Below are 15,951 nucleotides of genomic sequence, written 5' to 3' on the forward strand. Positions count from 1 at the left end.
GACTTAGTGCTCACCTATCTGGATAATCCAGGAGGACCTCTTCACCTCAAAATCCTTAACTTAATAACATCTGCATAGGCCTTTTTTCATATAAAGAAACATTCCCAGGTTCTGGGAATTGGGGCATGGACATCTCTTTTGGGATGTGGCAGCGTATTGTGGGGGCTCAGGTTGGGGCCCCACACTCACTGGCTTTTTGGCATTTGGGAGGCTTCTGGCAGCTCAGCCCAGCTGGGTAGAGTCCCAAGTGAGGCGCGGCCCACTTCCTGCCTGCCTGCCTGCTCAGCCCTTCCTGAGGCAGAAGGCTGAGGGCAGTGACGATCACTCCTGGGAGGGAGGGAGGCCTTTCGGCAAAGGTGCCTCCAGCTCTGGGGAGGCAACAGCTGCCTGCAAGCCTGTCTTCCAGCTCAGAGACAAATGAGCCAGCTAACTCAACTCCACCGACTGGAATGACCAGCCTGAAGGGGACTTAGGGCAATCAGACCGCTTCCTTTCACACACAGGGACAGGGTGGGCAGAGTGACCAGGTGGAGGACCAATGGGGGACTCAGGCACAGCAGCAGGACGCATGGCAGAACCTCCTAGTGCAGCTCAAACACACTGCGGGGCACCATCCTTTCTTCCCAGCTCAGGCACCGGCTCCACCGCCCGCCCAGATTTGGCAGATCTGGCCTAGTTCAGGGCATACTTTGTCATTATCAGGGCGTGTGCCAAGCATGCCTTCAGATCTGGGGACTTGAATATACGTCAGTGACTATGTAAGGCCCTCCTTGCTCCAGATTACTAGAGGCGAGCTCTTGGCCAGTCAGCTGAGTGCCGTGGCCTGGTTCGGAGAGGGACAGTGTGAAGGGAGAAAGTCATGGGCACTGCCCCAGTGTTCAGGAGCTGCAGGTGGAGCAGAACTGTGCACACAAAGAGAAGTAGCGGAGTGTGGCCTGCAGGGTGGAGATTGGGGACAGTGGTGTGGGCAAGAAAGCATTCTAAGTGCTCGGTGACAACTGGAAAGCAGTTTATGTAGAGTTTAGCTTTGGGATATAAGCCTGGAAGCAGGTATTCTAGGGACCCAGGACCCACTCAATCTTGTAGCTCAGGAGTGACAATTGGGTTGGATTTCGGGAAGATCAATGAAGGGGCCACATGTACGATGGACTTGGGGGCGGGAGGGAGGGGGTGTGCAAGAGAGAACAGGACGAAGAGATTAGTTGGAGACTGTTGTCCAGACGCTAAAAGAGTAATGAGAGTTCGCACAGGGTGGTGGGTCTGAGGATGGAGTGGGAAAAAAAAATGTAATGGGGAGGGAGGGAGAGAGAAAAGGAAGGAGGGAAAGAGGGAGGGAAAGAGGGAGGGAGAGAAAAAAGAATTGCTGAACATCCATTCTGTGCACCTCCACCCCATTTCATTCTCTCAACTGCCACTACAATGGGACGACTGGGCTCCTAAGAAACATGTGGTCAAAACATTGCAAAAGGAACTTTAGCAAGAGACAAAGGAAAGATCACAGAATGAAAAAAAGATTGACTCAAAAAAGTTATTTTGTCTGTGCTGATTCCAATAATTACGAAGTCTTACACTCAAACATGTAGTTTGCGACTGCAAGCTAAAAATAATAAAACAGCACATTTCCCACACATGGGGTTTCCCGCCATGATCATGTCCTCACAGTAGCAGTCCAGTAGCATGTAGCATGTTCCCTAATTATCAGCCATGCCATTTCCAACGCGAGCTCCGCATATGTGTGCGTGGAGCTGTGTCTGTCATCACCCCTTCATCAGGTGGGGAACGGGCTCATGGATAGGAACGCACCGGGGTCACAAAGCCCAGGAAGGGCTGAGGAGAGATGTGAACCAGCCTGTTCTACGGCGCTCCTCCCACTCACTAAGCCCCAGGAAGATGAATGGCTGCGATTTGGTGACCGTCACCCACTGACAGCCCAGGAGGAAGGGCAGGTGCAGGCGGGGCTCTGGCGGGGACTAGGGCCAGACCTGGGGGCCTGAGCTTCTGAGGCCAGCAGCCAAGGAAGGAAAGCCCCTCCCATGTGGCCAGGCTGTCTTCCCACCACCGGGGGCCCTGATCGAGTGCTGCACCTGCAGAGCAGTGAGGGATGAAAATAGGGACGGAGGGAGAGGAGCAGATGGGGAAGGAGGGAGCACGGTGCCCAGAGGGAAGACAGCACCCTATTTAGGCCAGATGGAGGGCAGCTCTGCCCAGCTATTGCCGCACTGCCTTTTAGCACTCTAATCAAATGTCTCACGAATGGGTTCGCCGGGATGTCAAAACTCCAATCGGATACATTTATTGGCCTGACAACCAATTTTCTGCGATGTATCATCAGGGACTGATGGTCTATTCACGGCAGCAGGAGAGTTGGCAATAATGGAGCTGGGAGAGACATTGCGTGCCCTCAATATTGCCTCAGGCTGTCATAGGGAAGGAAGGAGCCTGCGCCCCCGGAGGCAGACAGATGGACATCAGAGTGTGCCTTGCGCCTCGGATTCCCGCACAGTGGGCCAAGTGCTGGACCCAGGCGGGAGATCAGGGGATCTCTGGCTGGCCATTCACAGACACTGCCCCTGCCTACCCGGGGCCTTCTTGAGGTCCTCAGCAGCCATGTCAGAAGAATGGGAGAGCAAGAATCGAGCAGAGCTGATGTGAGTCCACGTGGACTCAGGCAGCATCTGCTTAGCATCCAAGTGCAGGGCAGATAGAAAGGTAGTGAATTAGGACATGGCTCCAGTCCTCAGGGAGCCTCCAGGGGAGTGGGGGAGACTGAATTAAAGGGCTGACGGGGACCACCGACGCCCTCCCCTCTCATGCCTTCCAGCTGGCACTGAGGAAGTCCTTCGAGTTTCTAGGAGCCTTCTAGAAGTTGCCAAAAACCCAAGCAACAGGTGCTGGCCCCCATTTCAACCACAGCAGGTCAATTTATATTTCTTATGCTTTTTATTGGTTGGGCTTCTGTGGAAGATCACCTTAGTGCAAAGGATTGTATTCCTTTTTTTCAAAGAAAAAGTTTGAAAAGAATTGATTTAGTCCAATCTTCATATTTTATTAACAGGGAAACCGAAGCCCAGACTGCTGAAATGACTCCAAGGCAGCCGGGGAGGACGGCCCAGGGAGGTGTATGAGCATGGAGCCTTGAAGAATAAGCAGAATCTCCCATGTGGAGAGGCCAGGGCAGGAGGAAGGAGATGCGAGTTGGCACCTCTGGACCTTTGCTCAGCCTCCTGTCACACGGAGGGTCCTGCCACCCTTTCCCCTGTGCCTCGCTGCTCACTTTTCTCCTCCTTCAACTGCCAGCTCATGCCACCTCCCCCGGAAAGGCTCCGCAGCCAGCATGAAGGGCCCGGCACCCTGACTCTTGCAGTGGGTTATCTGTGAGGCAATTTAGCTCTTTCATAACTATGCCCAAGGTTGGAGGTGCCAATGCCACCAGCCAAAGACCACGGGAACATACCTGTATTTGAACAAAGGTGGGGAGGGAGCCCAGTGAGAGAGTGCTGGAAGTGGGCTCCTGGATTTTGTCTGGTGGGAGTGATTTGGGGGAGGATATAAGGGAGCAGAGCTGTTTTCTGGATTGAATGCTTCCAGGAAGTGGGGGCGGGAGTAATTCTGTGACTGCCTTAATGGATCTTATCTAGAAGGAGGGAAGGAGAGAGCAACGCTAAGGAGGCAGTAGTCGCTGATATTAGCCAGAATAGGGGGCTGCTTGGTGATTTTTGTGGTTTGGACAATGGTCTTGTTTTTGTCTGTGTTCAGACACGATTACAGACTGGTCTTGTTCTCGTCTTGCTGTGGCCTTGTCTGGTGTTTATGTTCTGGGAAATTATGTTCAATAGGAGACCCCTGCGGCCCTGACGGAGTGGCAGGCCAGCTCTGGCCATCGGGGCTGTCTGCATCCCCCGGGTGGGGCCCACGCTCACTCCTTCCTGGCCTGGCAAGAGCAGGCACTCAGCAGTCATGTCCTATGTGGCACAGAGGTTGGACATGCAGGACAAGTTTAAGGAATCGGCAGGGCTGACACCAAGAACGTGGAGGGGTGCAGCTGGAGGTCAGGAGCAGGCCTGGAATGCCAACTAATCAAATGAGATAACCGAGGTGACTGCACTCTGGAAGTCCACGGTACAGGTGGATGGTGAAGGATTAGTCTTATCTCCTGTTCCTTCCTCCCTGGACATTGGCCTCGAGACTTGCAAGCTGTTCAGAGTCTCCCCAGCCTCCAGAGATGGGAAGGGAAATAAAGCACAGCTCAGCAGGAGCCAGAGAAGCCCGCCCCGGGTGGGCAGGCCAGGGAGGGATGCTATTTATCCGCAGGATGCCTCTGACCTTTCCCCACACAACAGGGACAGATGCACAGAGCCTGGCTGCATCCTTCCCCTTTAAAACAAGAAATGGAAGCATTACTCACCACCCTGGCCATTTATCATGGACTGGGGACATTAATTTGACAGTGTGTCATTTTCCATTTGGTTTGGGCCCGGTGGAGGCTGCCCTCGAAACACCTTCAATTAAATGCAGCTAATAACACAGAGCTATTTTGAGCCAGGAGGGCCCTCTGCCTCCCCCCAGAGCTCTGGTGTGTGTGTGCTGGGAGAAGGGGGGCCACTGCAGTTTACCGTGACCCCAGTGATATATGGCTTCCACAAACCGGGGCCCTGCCCCACTGCAGGCATGTGAAGTGCAGCCAGGACAGGGAGAATGGGAGAGGGACCACCTCAGCCCCCGGATGAGAGCATTCCAGCAGCAACTGGCCTAGCTGTGGCTCTTTCTGCAGGACATGAGAAGCCCGGTTCTTACCCAGCAGATGGAGAGCAAGGGTTTTGGAGTCCAGTGGGCTAGGAAGTGGATCTCCACTGTTCTGCTTCCTGCTGTGTGACTTTAGGCAAGTCCTATAACCTCTCTGAGCCTCCGTTGTTGTTTTTTAATTGAATTTGTTGGGGTCACATCCTATCTAATAAAGAAGGAATATACTAATTGACTGCCACACCCTCAAATATGGCAGCGCCCACAGCCACAAGATGGTGGTGCCCAGTCCCCTCAACCCCACCAGGGCAGCAGGCACCCGACACGGCCAGGCCCACCCCCAGGCAAGTCTGGCAGCTCCGAGCGCCTGCCTCCAGAGTCCCCCAGAACCCTCAGCCCCCCAGCTGCACAGGGCCGCCAAGGCTCAGGTAACCCTGGCCGGCCGAGACTTGCACTGCCGGCAGTGGCAGCAGCAGAGGTGTGATGGGGGCGTCGCCTTCCCTTGATCACCGGGTCACCTCCTGCCCCTGAGGGCTCCCGGACTGTGAGAGGGGGCAGGCCGGGCTGAGGGACCCCCACTCCAGTGCATGAATTTTCTTTTTTTTTTAATATACTTTTATTGATTTTTTACAGAGAGGAAGGGAGAGGGATAAAGAGTTAGAAACATCGATGAGAGAGAAACATCGATCAGCTGCCTCCTGCACACCTCCTACTGGGGATGTGCCCACAACCAAGATATATGCCCTTGACCGGAATCGAACCTGGGACTTTTCAGTTCACAGGCCAACGCTCTATCCACGGAGCCAGACCAGTTAGGGCCAGTGCATGAATTTTCATGCACCGGACCTCTAGTTGGTTAATAAAGGGATATAGGGTTCAGATATTCAATTCTACAATATACTCATCTATATATTGCATTGTGTGTTCACCACCCCAAGTCAGGTCTCCTTCCATTACCATTTATCCCTCCTTTACCCTCTTCTACCTCCCCCTACCCGCCTTTCCCTCTGGTAATCACCATACTGTTGCCTGTGTCTAAGAGGGGTTTTTGTTTGTTTGTTTGTTTGTTTTTGTTTTTGCTTAAGAGCCTCAGTTTTCTTATCTGCAAAATAAAGACAAGAGTTCCACTTTCATGGAGTGATATGATGCTTGATACTATTTTACGAACTCAAACAAAGCATTATACACCTGAGACTTGTTAACTCATTGGAGATAACTCATAATAACCTTTCATTTTCGTAACTTAAAATTTGGGGAAAGACCATTAAATCCCCAACACTCAGGACTTCTTCAGGGAGACTCAGGAAGTGGCAGAAAATATACATTAGCTTTCTTATTCCTCTTTGACTAAGCCCTGTGTGTAGAAAATAAGCACCATCGTTGGTGGTTCTCATACTGTAGATATGTGCTATGTGTTGGATATGAATAATCTCATTTTACTCCTCAATTTGCTATAAATTGGGTACTATTAGCAGATTGGGCTATGTGAAATTTGTTGGTTTCATAAGTCAAAAATGGATGAATATCAGTAGTTTTATGTCTTCCACCTATCGGTGAGGCAGCTGGGCTCAGGGATGTTGATGTGCTCAGACCAGGCACATCAGCCAATGATGGAGCAGGTGGGTGCCTGGCAGTCAACAGTGGGGCCTGTCAGTTTAGTCAGGCTGGATGGGGAAACAGAGGGTCCATGAGAAACCCCTGGGCTCTGGGAAAGAGGACAACCATTGCTGGTCCTGTTTTCATAGGATTATCCCCGATTCCAACCTGTTGGCACTAGAAACACTTGGTCGGACCCAGTCAGAGTTCTGGAAAAACCCAGTGTAAGAGTCAAAGTGAGGCTCTGTGTGCGGGAGGCACCCAGACTCTGAACAGCAAATCATGAGGCTTGTTAGGCTCCTTAGGGACTGCAGGACCCAAACCTGCCAGTCCCAGGCCTAGCCAGCCTCGCAGATAGCCACTGGAAGGCCCAGGACAGCCATGACCCAAGATCCACAATTTGCCACATGTCCCCGCCAAGTGCAATATTGATTCGACTGCTACTGCGGTGATTCCTCCAGCATGCGGTGCGGGGAACAGCCCGCGGCCACTGTGGGAAACCACGGACATCCTCTTCATCACAGGCAAGATGCTGGTCCAGGCGTGCCCGCTTTGGAGGGGAGCAGCTTCCTCTGGGGCACACAGGCTTTCTTTCAGGCCTTGCTCTGTCGCCATGCACCAGTCCCTTTCCTCTCTGGCTCTGTCTTCTCATCAGCAAAGTGGGCCCTGAGTTAAAAGCCTCATTAGTTCCTCCATCACAAGATTTACAAGCAGATTTCAGACAGTGCCCCTACTGGTGCATGAAATGCTTTTATTCTTTCCAAGAGAAAGGAGGTGAAGTAATAGGAAACCTTCCAGGCTGGTTTCAATTTATGCTACTTTTTCAAGTAACTTTTTAAAAATGAGGTTCTTTCCCTGTACTCCCCACCCCCCATGCAGAGGTAACACTAAGGAAGAAAAATGAAGGAATCGACTTTCCTTTCTTCCTTCACAAGCATTGTCTTTTTAACTGGTCGAGACAAGCATGTGGATATTTCTTAGCAAGAATGAGCGCCTTTGTCAGCTCCCACAGAGTCTCCGGAACTTGGCGTTGGGGAGGCCTGCAGGGGAACTGAGGTTTCAACAAGATATGCACAGCCCCAGGGACCAGCCAGGCGGTAACCGGCCTGCCCCTTTTCTTGCCCATAGGGAAAACTGCTAAAAATACTCTGAGAAGTTTGGCAAAACTCATTGGGATTTTTAAAAGATTTGTATCCTTTGGAATATATCCTAAGGAAATAATTCAAAGCACAGGGAGATCCATATTCAGAAAGGTGTTCATAATGTGAAAATTAAAGCAAATTAAACATTCAGCAATAAGGAATCAGTTGAAGTAAACCACCCGTATCTTCTTGATGTAATACAAAATATTATACATCAATTACAAAAGAAGTCCACAGCCTACAGCAACATGGAAATATATTTATGTTTTAATGGCAGAAAAAAAATCAAGATTCTCATCCAGTGGTGAATTTAACACACCTTGACGTTCCCTAACTCTCAACATCTCATTAAAGGGGGAGACATATAAAACCCCAACTCCAAGGTGGTCGTAACATCAGGAGATGAGAGATGTCAACACATCTGACTCTGGAAAGTCATTAAGAGCGATCAGGACTCAGCAGAGTACAGAGAGCTACAAACTCAAGCACTTGCAGAAGGAAGGCCAATAAGAAGCAAATTGATTGTCTCAGAGAATGGCCGAGAGGCTCAGCGCTTGCACATTTCCACCTGAGAGTCCACGGTGTGGTGCAGAGCTGAAGGCCGTGTGGGGGTTGAAAGTCTACATCTAGAGCAGTTGCCCTCCTGGAGCTTGTCCCACCCTCCACAGCATCCACAGGGTATCAGGCTTCAACTGGAACTTGAGAAAGTGGAACACCATGGAAACGTGTCCAAAAAATGCAGAGGATTCTGTGCTCAACCTGATTATAAATCAAGTGTTGATGGTGGAATAAATACATTCAGGCATGCAAAAAATTGACTCCCTTGCACCTTTTCTTAGGAAGTTACTATAGCATGTGCTTCAGTCAAACAAGAGAAGGAACCAAAAAATAAAACATGTGGAATTATAGGACGCAGGGATCCCACCCAAGAAACTGGAACTATTTTAGATACTAATGTGCAGTAGTCCAGAGCCCCCGGAGCCCGCACAGCAGCCAGTCCCAATGAGCGGTGACAGTAGGAGGGCCACGGAGTTGAAATTGTTGTTCCAAACTTTCAGAAAACAGTATTGATGGGCATTCAATCGCTCTTTTGGAGCTTAGAGATCTGAATTAATAAGAAATTAATGCCAAGAAAAGCAAAATTTTGTACAAAAGGAGGAATACAATCATAGTACCAGACAGTGTTTTCATAGCCGTAATAACAAACACAGACCCAAACTGTGATATAACATAGTAGGATCATGAGAAAAGAGAATGGGGGAGGGAAGCTTGTAAAGTAGCTAAGTCCTCAATTACCAGAGCAAGAGGTCAATAGAAAGTGGAGCCAGTTATGTAGAAGTATATGGAGGTAAGTAATAGAAGCAGGGCCTGGAGAGTTGAGACTGCTGCCTCTCAGGAGTGGGAGAGATGAGGGGCAGTGGGCAAGGACAGCTGCTTGCACTCTTAGTGTTATTTAATTTCTTAGAACTACTTGTGTACCTTACTTTAGAAAAGTAAAAAAAATTCCAAACTATATCCCCAGTTTCTTAAGAACTGTTGTCTCCATGCCTGATTCTAGAAGCCCAGCTGACCCTGCTCCCCATCATGCCTCAGTGCAGCTCCTAAAAGCAAGCAGCAAAAGTCTTGGGAATTTCAGGCAGTTCCCATGGCTGGGGCTCCTGTTTACTCCCACTGATCTGCCCCTTGCTGGGACCCCCACCTCCATACAGGACCCCTGTACTTTTGCCTCTGACTTTCTGTGGAGTTAGAGATGCTCTTGGTTTGCTAGACTCAGCACTCCATTTCCTCCCTCTGTTCCCATTGCCTGGGTTGAGGCCCCCAGCAGACAGGTCTACACTGTGCAACCCTGCTGATTGGAGCAAGGATGACCTCCTGACCAAGCAGAGCCAACCCTGGTCCCTCTAGAACAGTGGTCGGCAAACTCATTAGTCATCAGAGCCAAATATCAACAGTACAACGATTGAAATTTCTTTTGAGAGCCAAATTTTTTAAACTTAACCTTCTTCTAATGCCACTTCTTCAAAATAGACTCACCCAGGCCATGGTATTTTGTGGAAGAGCCACAATCAAGGGGCCAAAGAGCCGCATGTGGCTCGCGAGCCGCAGTTTGCCAACCACGGCTCTAGAAAATTCATAATTGAGGTTGAGAAGCAGCCAGACAGCTGGACTACTTTCTTGAATAGTGGAAATGTAAATATGTGGCTGTGGGCATAAAGGATGGACAGTCTAGACTCTAGAGGGTGAGAGAGACGGTGAGGCAGAGGGTAGAGAGGGAGGAGAGGGGAGAAGGGAGAGGGGAGAAGGAGAGGGGAGAGAGGCCCAGATAAGCAGGGGAAGCCTACTCAAGAAATGATGTAATCTCAAGTAGAAAGACAGGCCAACAGAGAGGCTGGGTCCTTGGATGGCCTCCCCTAAGGCTTTGAATTTCTCCTGGTTTCCTTAGGAGAAACCTCTTTTTTCTGATGAAGCTAGCTTGAGTTGGATGCTGTCACTTACAAACAAAAACATCTTAAGTAAAAACCAACCCAGCCCATCTCTCTAGGCTCTGAGTGGGGAGGGCCGTGAAGAGTACACATTTGCTTTCAGGGGACTTCAGCATCTGTTCTCCTCCCCCGAGCCCAGCATACAGTCTTAGTTTATAGTAAACACAGGAGGCCTGTGTTCCCCTGGGAAACAATCACCCCAGACCCCTTTGCTGGAAACTTCCTGGGCCAGGGGATGGGCACCTGACCAATGAGACTCTTTCCTGGGACTCTGAATCCTGAGCAGAAGCAAGGTTAGGAGACAGGCTGGCCACCCAGCAGTGGCCAGCCAGGGAGGTGAGAAGGGCTGCTCCTCCGGAGCTCTGGGCCACCCTGCTTCCTGTCCGTTAGTTCCTGGCTGCTTTCATCCTTCCTGCTACCCTGTAGCCTCCCCCACACCCTCTCTTCAAGCTCCCCTTTTTGTTGAAGTTAGCCTGCTGCTGCATGCAGCCCCGGAATCCTGGGGCCCTGGGAGGAGGGACTAAGCAGAGACCGGACAACTGTGTGTGTGGACCCCCTGCAACTCCAGCAGCCTCCCCTCATCTTGGGCAGCAACTAGAGACAGTGCCCTCACTTTCCACTCTGGCAGTGCGAGGGAATCCTGTTTGGTTTGACAGGCAATAGGGTCAGATCTCTAAGCAGGAGCTTAGAGAGATTTCTGATTTAAAAATTAAAATAAGAAGATGGAAAAAATGAAATTCATTTGGCAGATATGGTCTTTCAGATTGGGGGGCTCGTTGTGGTTAAAAATGATAAAGGGGGGCTCTTAGTGATAAATAATTTGCAGTGGGTTAGCCCGAGCAACGTTACTGAGAAATTAGGATTCGTTTTGCCTCCTGTCTTGGGTCCCTCCCACCTCCCTTCCCATCCCTCAGTGATCACCTGCCTGCGCCTCTACCTCCACCTGTCTCCCGGAACCCTGCCCTAGGCAGGTGCCCGCTTCTCTCAGGGCTGATCTTCATAGGATGCCCCCCATAGGAGAGGTGGAACTTTATGTGAGCTCTACCTAAAAGTTACACAGGCTTTCCAGTCCTACCCCTGTACCCTCTCATCTCCTCTCAGCTCACCCTCACCTATGAATCTTCTGGAAGAGTCGCCCTGAGGACAAGCCATTTACTAACTCAAGGGAGAGCAGGGAACTCACATCCCGCATATCAATGAAATTTATGAGTCATGGATATCACAGGGACCTGTTTTCATTCACCACTTCCTTTCTTCATATTAATTTCTCCCAACAGCCCACTTATCTTCCCTCTTGGAGCCTTGCCCATCATTACTTTCCCTGATACGGGGGTATCTCTAACAGCCTGAAGCACTCAACACAGTGATGGCTTTGAAGTTGGCTGGCTCAAGCACTCACAAGTTACTCTCTGTGGCTAATCAAATAGCAAAACAACCTCCCCCAGCGATTTGGAGGAGCTTGGTGACAGCAAGACATTGGCCACAGAGCTGTCAGAGCAGGCCACGTTTGCCTGATGGCCGGCAGTGAGGCCAGTTTTGTCATGCATTCCTAGTGGCAGCGGGCAGTGGCTTTTCTTGAGAAGTATTGCTCTGTGGTTACTGAGGTTTGGAGTTTTTTCCTTTTTTTCTTTTGAAGGCGAAGAGATGCTCCATACCAGGGTCAGCTGGATGGTGGTTAAATTTTTTTCTGACAAAATGAATCATAGCAGCAACCGTGGTGGTTAAAGAGAAGAGATTGTCTCTAGGAGTTGGTCTCAGTTCTGCCTAGAGAACTTTGGACAAGTCACAGCCACTCTGAACTTCTGCTTCCTCTCCTGAAAAATGAGAAAATTGGGTTAAATCCTTCCTATAGTCCTTGAACCAGAAGGTAATTCAGTTTTTTTACTGTAGCTTACAGCTTAAACAACATACTTTCATGCTTGTTACTTCATTTGATGTTCACAATAACCCCTGAGCCAAGAGGGGGCTTATTATCTCTACTCGGTAGCAGTGAAATGACTTGCCCATGTCACACATCCTGCAAGAGTTGGGGTTGAACCTCCTTTATGGGCTGGTCTCTGGGTCCCGGCTCATCCCACCTTTTGGGGCAGACTGTGATCCAAACCTCTCTGCCCCTTCATCTCCTCGTGGACGCTCTGTTCAAGCCAGACTTCAGGGGTCATCCTGTCTACTTCAATTTCTGCTAAACAACTGAGACCCATAGAGGGAAGTGAAAGGACCTCCCCATGATCACACCACAAAGTACCCCAGTCTCCTGACAAAACCCAGAGTCATCCCACCCCACCAGCCTCCTCATCAGTACCAGCCTCCTCATCAGTACCACCCCACTATCCCCCTCATCAGTACCACCCCACTATCCTCCTCATCAGTACCACCCCACTATCCCCCTCATCAGTACCACCCCACTATCCTCCTCATCAGTACCACCCCACTATCCTCCTCATCAGTACCACCCCACTACCCTCCTCATCAGTACCATCCCCACCAGCCTCCTCATCAGTACCACCCCACTATCCTCCTCATCAGTACCACCCCACTATCCTCCTCATCAGTACCACCCCACTATCCTCCTCATCAGTACCACCCCACTATCCCCCTCATCAGTACCACCCCACTATCCTCCTCATCAGTACCACCCCACTATCCTCCTCATCAGTACCATCCCCACCAGCCTCCTCATCAGTACCATCCCCACCAGCCTCCTCATCAGTACCACCCCACTATCCTCCTCATCAGTACCATCCCCACCAGCCTCCTCATCAGTACCATCCCCACCAGCCTCCTCATCAGTACCACAAGGCCAAGAACACCTGCATCTCAGACCTGTGCAATGGATGGGTCTGTCAAAATGTGACACTGGCAAGTTCTGGGCACATCTGGGACACCACCACTCTGTCATCACTACCCAAACTGTCTGCATGGGGCCTTGAGAAACTGGCACTGGGGTCCACTTGGGGCTGACATGCCGAGAGCCCATGACAGGATCGTCGATGCCCTGTCACCCCTCAGTGTATCCCTGGTCCTCCAGGTCAGCAGCAGCACAGTTCATCCTCTGGACTCCCCCAGTTCCTCTGATTTCTGCCGAGGCCCAGTCCCACCATACTTTACTCCCCCACGCGCATCCCCTGTCACCAGAAACACAGCGTGCATGCAGGGTTTGGCCAGTTACAGGGCCTGCAGTGTCCTCTCCCTCCTGCCTGCCTGGAAAATGCCAGCTCTCTCAGAACTTAGCTCCGTGGGCCCCTCTTCCAGATGCAGCCCTGCAGAGGGAGTGCTTCCTCTCCCCACCCACGCACTCCTGAATTAGCCTCTGCGAGAGCGCGAGTGCTCACACATGGCCATTAGGTCTAAAGGGCGACCCTCCTTTCAACTGGCAGCTCTGTGAGGATGCACTTGATTCTCCTCAGTATCTTCACTGCCTGGACCTGGAGGGAGGGAGGACCAAACTTCTTTACTGATAGGAGCACTCCAGGCCCATTCACATCACCATTGATCAATGTGTGAGTCAAGCCTTTCCAAGCCTCCGTGATCTAATCGACAACATGGGGACAACGACAGTACAGACCTCTCTGGATTATAGAGAAGTAATGATGGAAAGAGCTTAGCACACCACACACAGTAACAGGAGCTACTGTCATTATTGGGGGAATCCCCTATGAGGTTCTCCCCTGAGCTCACAAGAAAGCCCCAGGGTCTTCACGCCATTTGCAGGAAACACCCAGAGGAGCTGACAGCGCCTGCTCTGTCCTCCCTCCTCCAGCCCCAGTCAGAAAACCCCTGGTCAGGTCCCAAACACAGCCAAGCTGCCTTCCTTTCCTTTGTTGACACAGGAAGATCTGGCCCCTGGCTTTGGGCTGGGCCTCCCACTCTAACTGCAAACACTGGGCTCTGTAGTTTGGGCCCCTCTGAAGGGCCGTTTCTGGTGAAATACCGGGTTTTGAAATACTTCACTGCTTATTTGCATTCAGAAGCCCATACAAGCTCAGGTCACACAAGTCCTGTGTTCAGAGATGCTGGAGGCTCTGTGTGGTTACAAAATTGGGTCCCAGTGGGAAGACGCTGCTCTCTGGGCTAGGCCTGCTGGGGCCGCCTGGGGAGAGCAGAGAGAGGCCAAGGACACACTCCGAGGCAGCAGGGAGGCAGCCATGTGCACCGACAGATTCAGACCAAGGATCGAAGGCTCAGGCCAAGTGTTGGAGTGAAAGCTGAGCCTCCTGCAGTGCTTCTGCAGACATGCTGGGCCCGGGTCCTTCCAGTCCCCCTCCTCCAATCACCAGCACCCACCTCTCCACTCACAGGGACATGGAAACTCCTCAACCTGCCAGGAGCCAGTTGGAGAGGAATGGACGTTGATTTGAGCTGTGTGGCTCTAAGGAGCCATTAGCCCAGTTGCCTGGGGCTGAGCTAGAGGGTCTGGGGAGGGAGGCAGGGAGGACTGATGGAGACCCCGTGGGTTTCAACTGATCCCCAAGGAGGATGAGCAACCATGCCTTGAGTGTTCATTTAGGCCAGGTGTTTTCTAGGCCTTGTTTTCTTCAAACTTCTTGAGATGGCTGCGCCATTCCCATTTCACAGATAAAGAAAGTGATGCTAGAACAGATTGGGCTCTTGCGCAAGGGCCAGAACCCTGGGGAAGCTCCTGGCACAGGGCCCAGTGACCTTCTTATGTGCAGAGGCTCTGGGAGGTGTTTGCTGAAAGGCAGTAGAGTCAGGGCTCACAGAGAAGGGAACGTGGAGGAAATTGGCCCCAGAGCATAAAGATGAGATGTTTGGGGCAACTTGAGAGTCTGGAAAAGCCCAGTTTGGCAGGAGAGAAAGGAGACTGGGGACATGAAGCCAGACAGAGGCAGGCGGGCGCTAACCAAAGGACCTCCACCCCTCCTTCCATGTGGTGAGGTGCCCAGCGTGGGGCCATCCGCCAAATAGGCGGCAGCAAATACCGACTGAGCACCTTGCGGGTGCCCAGGGCCTGGGAAAACCCCAAGAAACAGACAAAGGGCAGAGAAGTGGATCGATTGAATTATACAACCATCCTGGGCCCTCCATAAGGAAAACAGATTTCCAGAGCTTATGTCCTAGAGTTCACATGCATTTCGAGGCCTCCCTCGGAAGCCTGTTTCTCGTAGTTTGCATACAGTGGAGCTGTGTCTGTGCTATTATCCCACCTGTCAGGTGGGCAAACAGGCTGGTGGATATGAATTAAGTGACAGAGTGAGTGACCTGAATCCCAGCCCCAGGCCAGTTAGAAGCTCGGGTTCAGAGTGGTGCGCGAGGAAACTCACTGCGAAGAAGGGTTTGGGGCAACCAAAGCGAGGCGGCTGCAAGTGCTCCTGTGCAGAGCGGTGAGGCCGTCTGACCAAGCAGGGCTGTGGCCGGGACAGAGCGGGGTGTTCCGACTGCTGTTCAGCTGAGTGAGGGTGGGATACTGTCTGCTCCTCAGAGGCTCGGTTTCCACTTCTAAAAACCAGGCCTCAGACCACCGCGGGAAGTGAAGGGCACGAAGCATGCGGGCCACCAGCTGAGAGTCTGGCTCAAGAGCTGTCACTTGTATCATGATTATTTATTATATTTTATTGGAGGGAACTCAGCACATCCCAGACAGTCATCTCAAACTTGTCTCCACGTTGGAATCATCTGGGGAGCTTTAATAAACACTCTTGCCTGGCTCCACCGCTCAGAGATTCTGAATCAAATGGCCTGATTGTGCCCAGGCATCAGGACTTTTTGAACTCTCCAGAGGATTCTAACATTCGCCCTCCGCTGAGAACCCCAGCCCTGGAGACAACTGTAACGCAACCCAACTCAGAAACAGATGTGGAGGGTCCTAACTATCAGAGTTGCCCAGAAGGGACTAAATCTGTATCTGGGTACAGCCTCTGAGAGCAGGGGAACATATTTTAGAAAGCTGTCAAAGTGGTTAATTTCTTTTAAGCCTTGGCTCTTAGGGGAATAAAGTTCAATTATCTGGAAAACTCACTTATGTGGAACTC

Source organism: Eptesicus fuscus, chromosome 2 (genome assembly GCF_027574615.1).
Source record: "Eptesicus fuscus isolate TK198812 chromosome 2, DD_ASM_mEF_20220401, whole genome shotgun sequence".
NCBI lineage: Eukaryota > Metazoa > Chordata > Mammalia > Chiroptera > Vespertilionidae > Eptesicus > Eptesicus fuscus.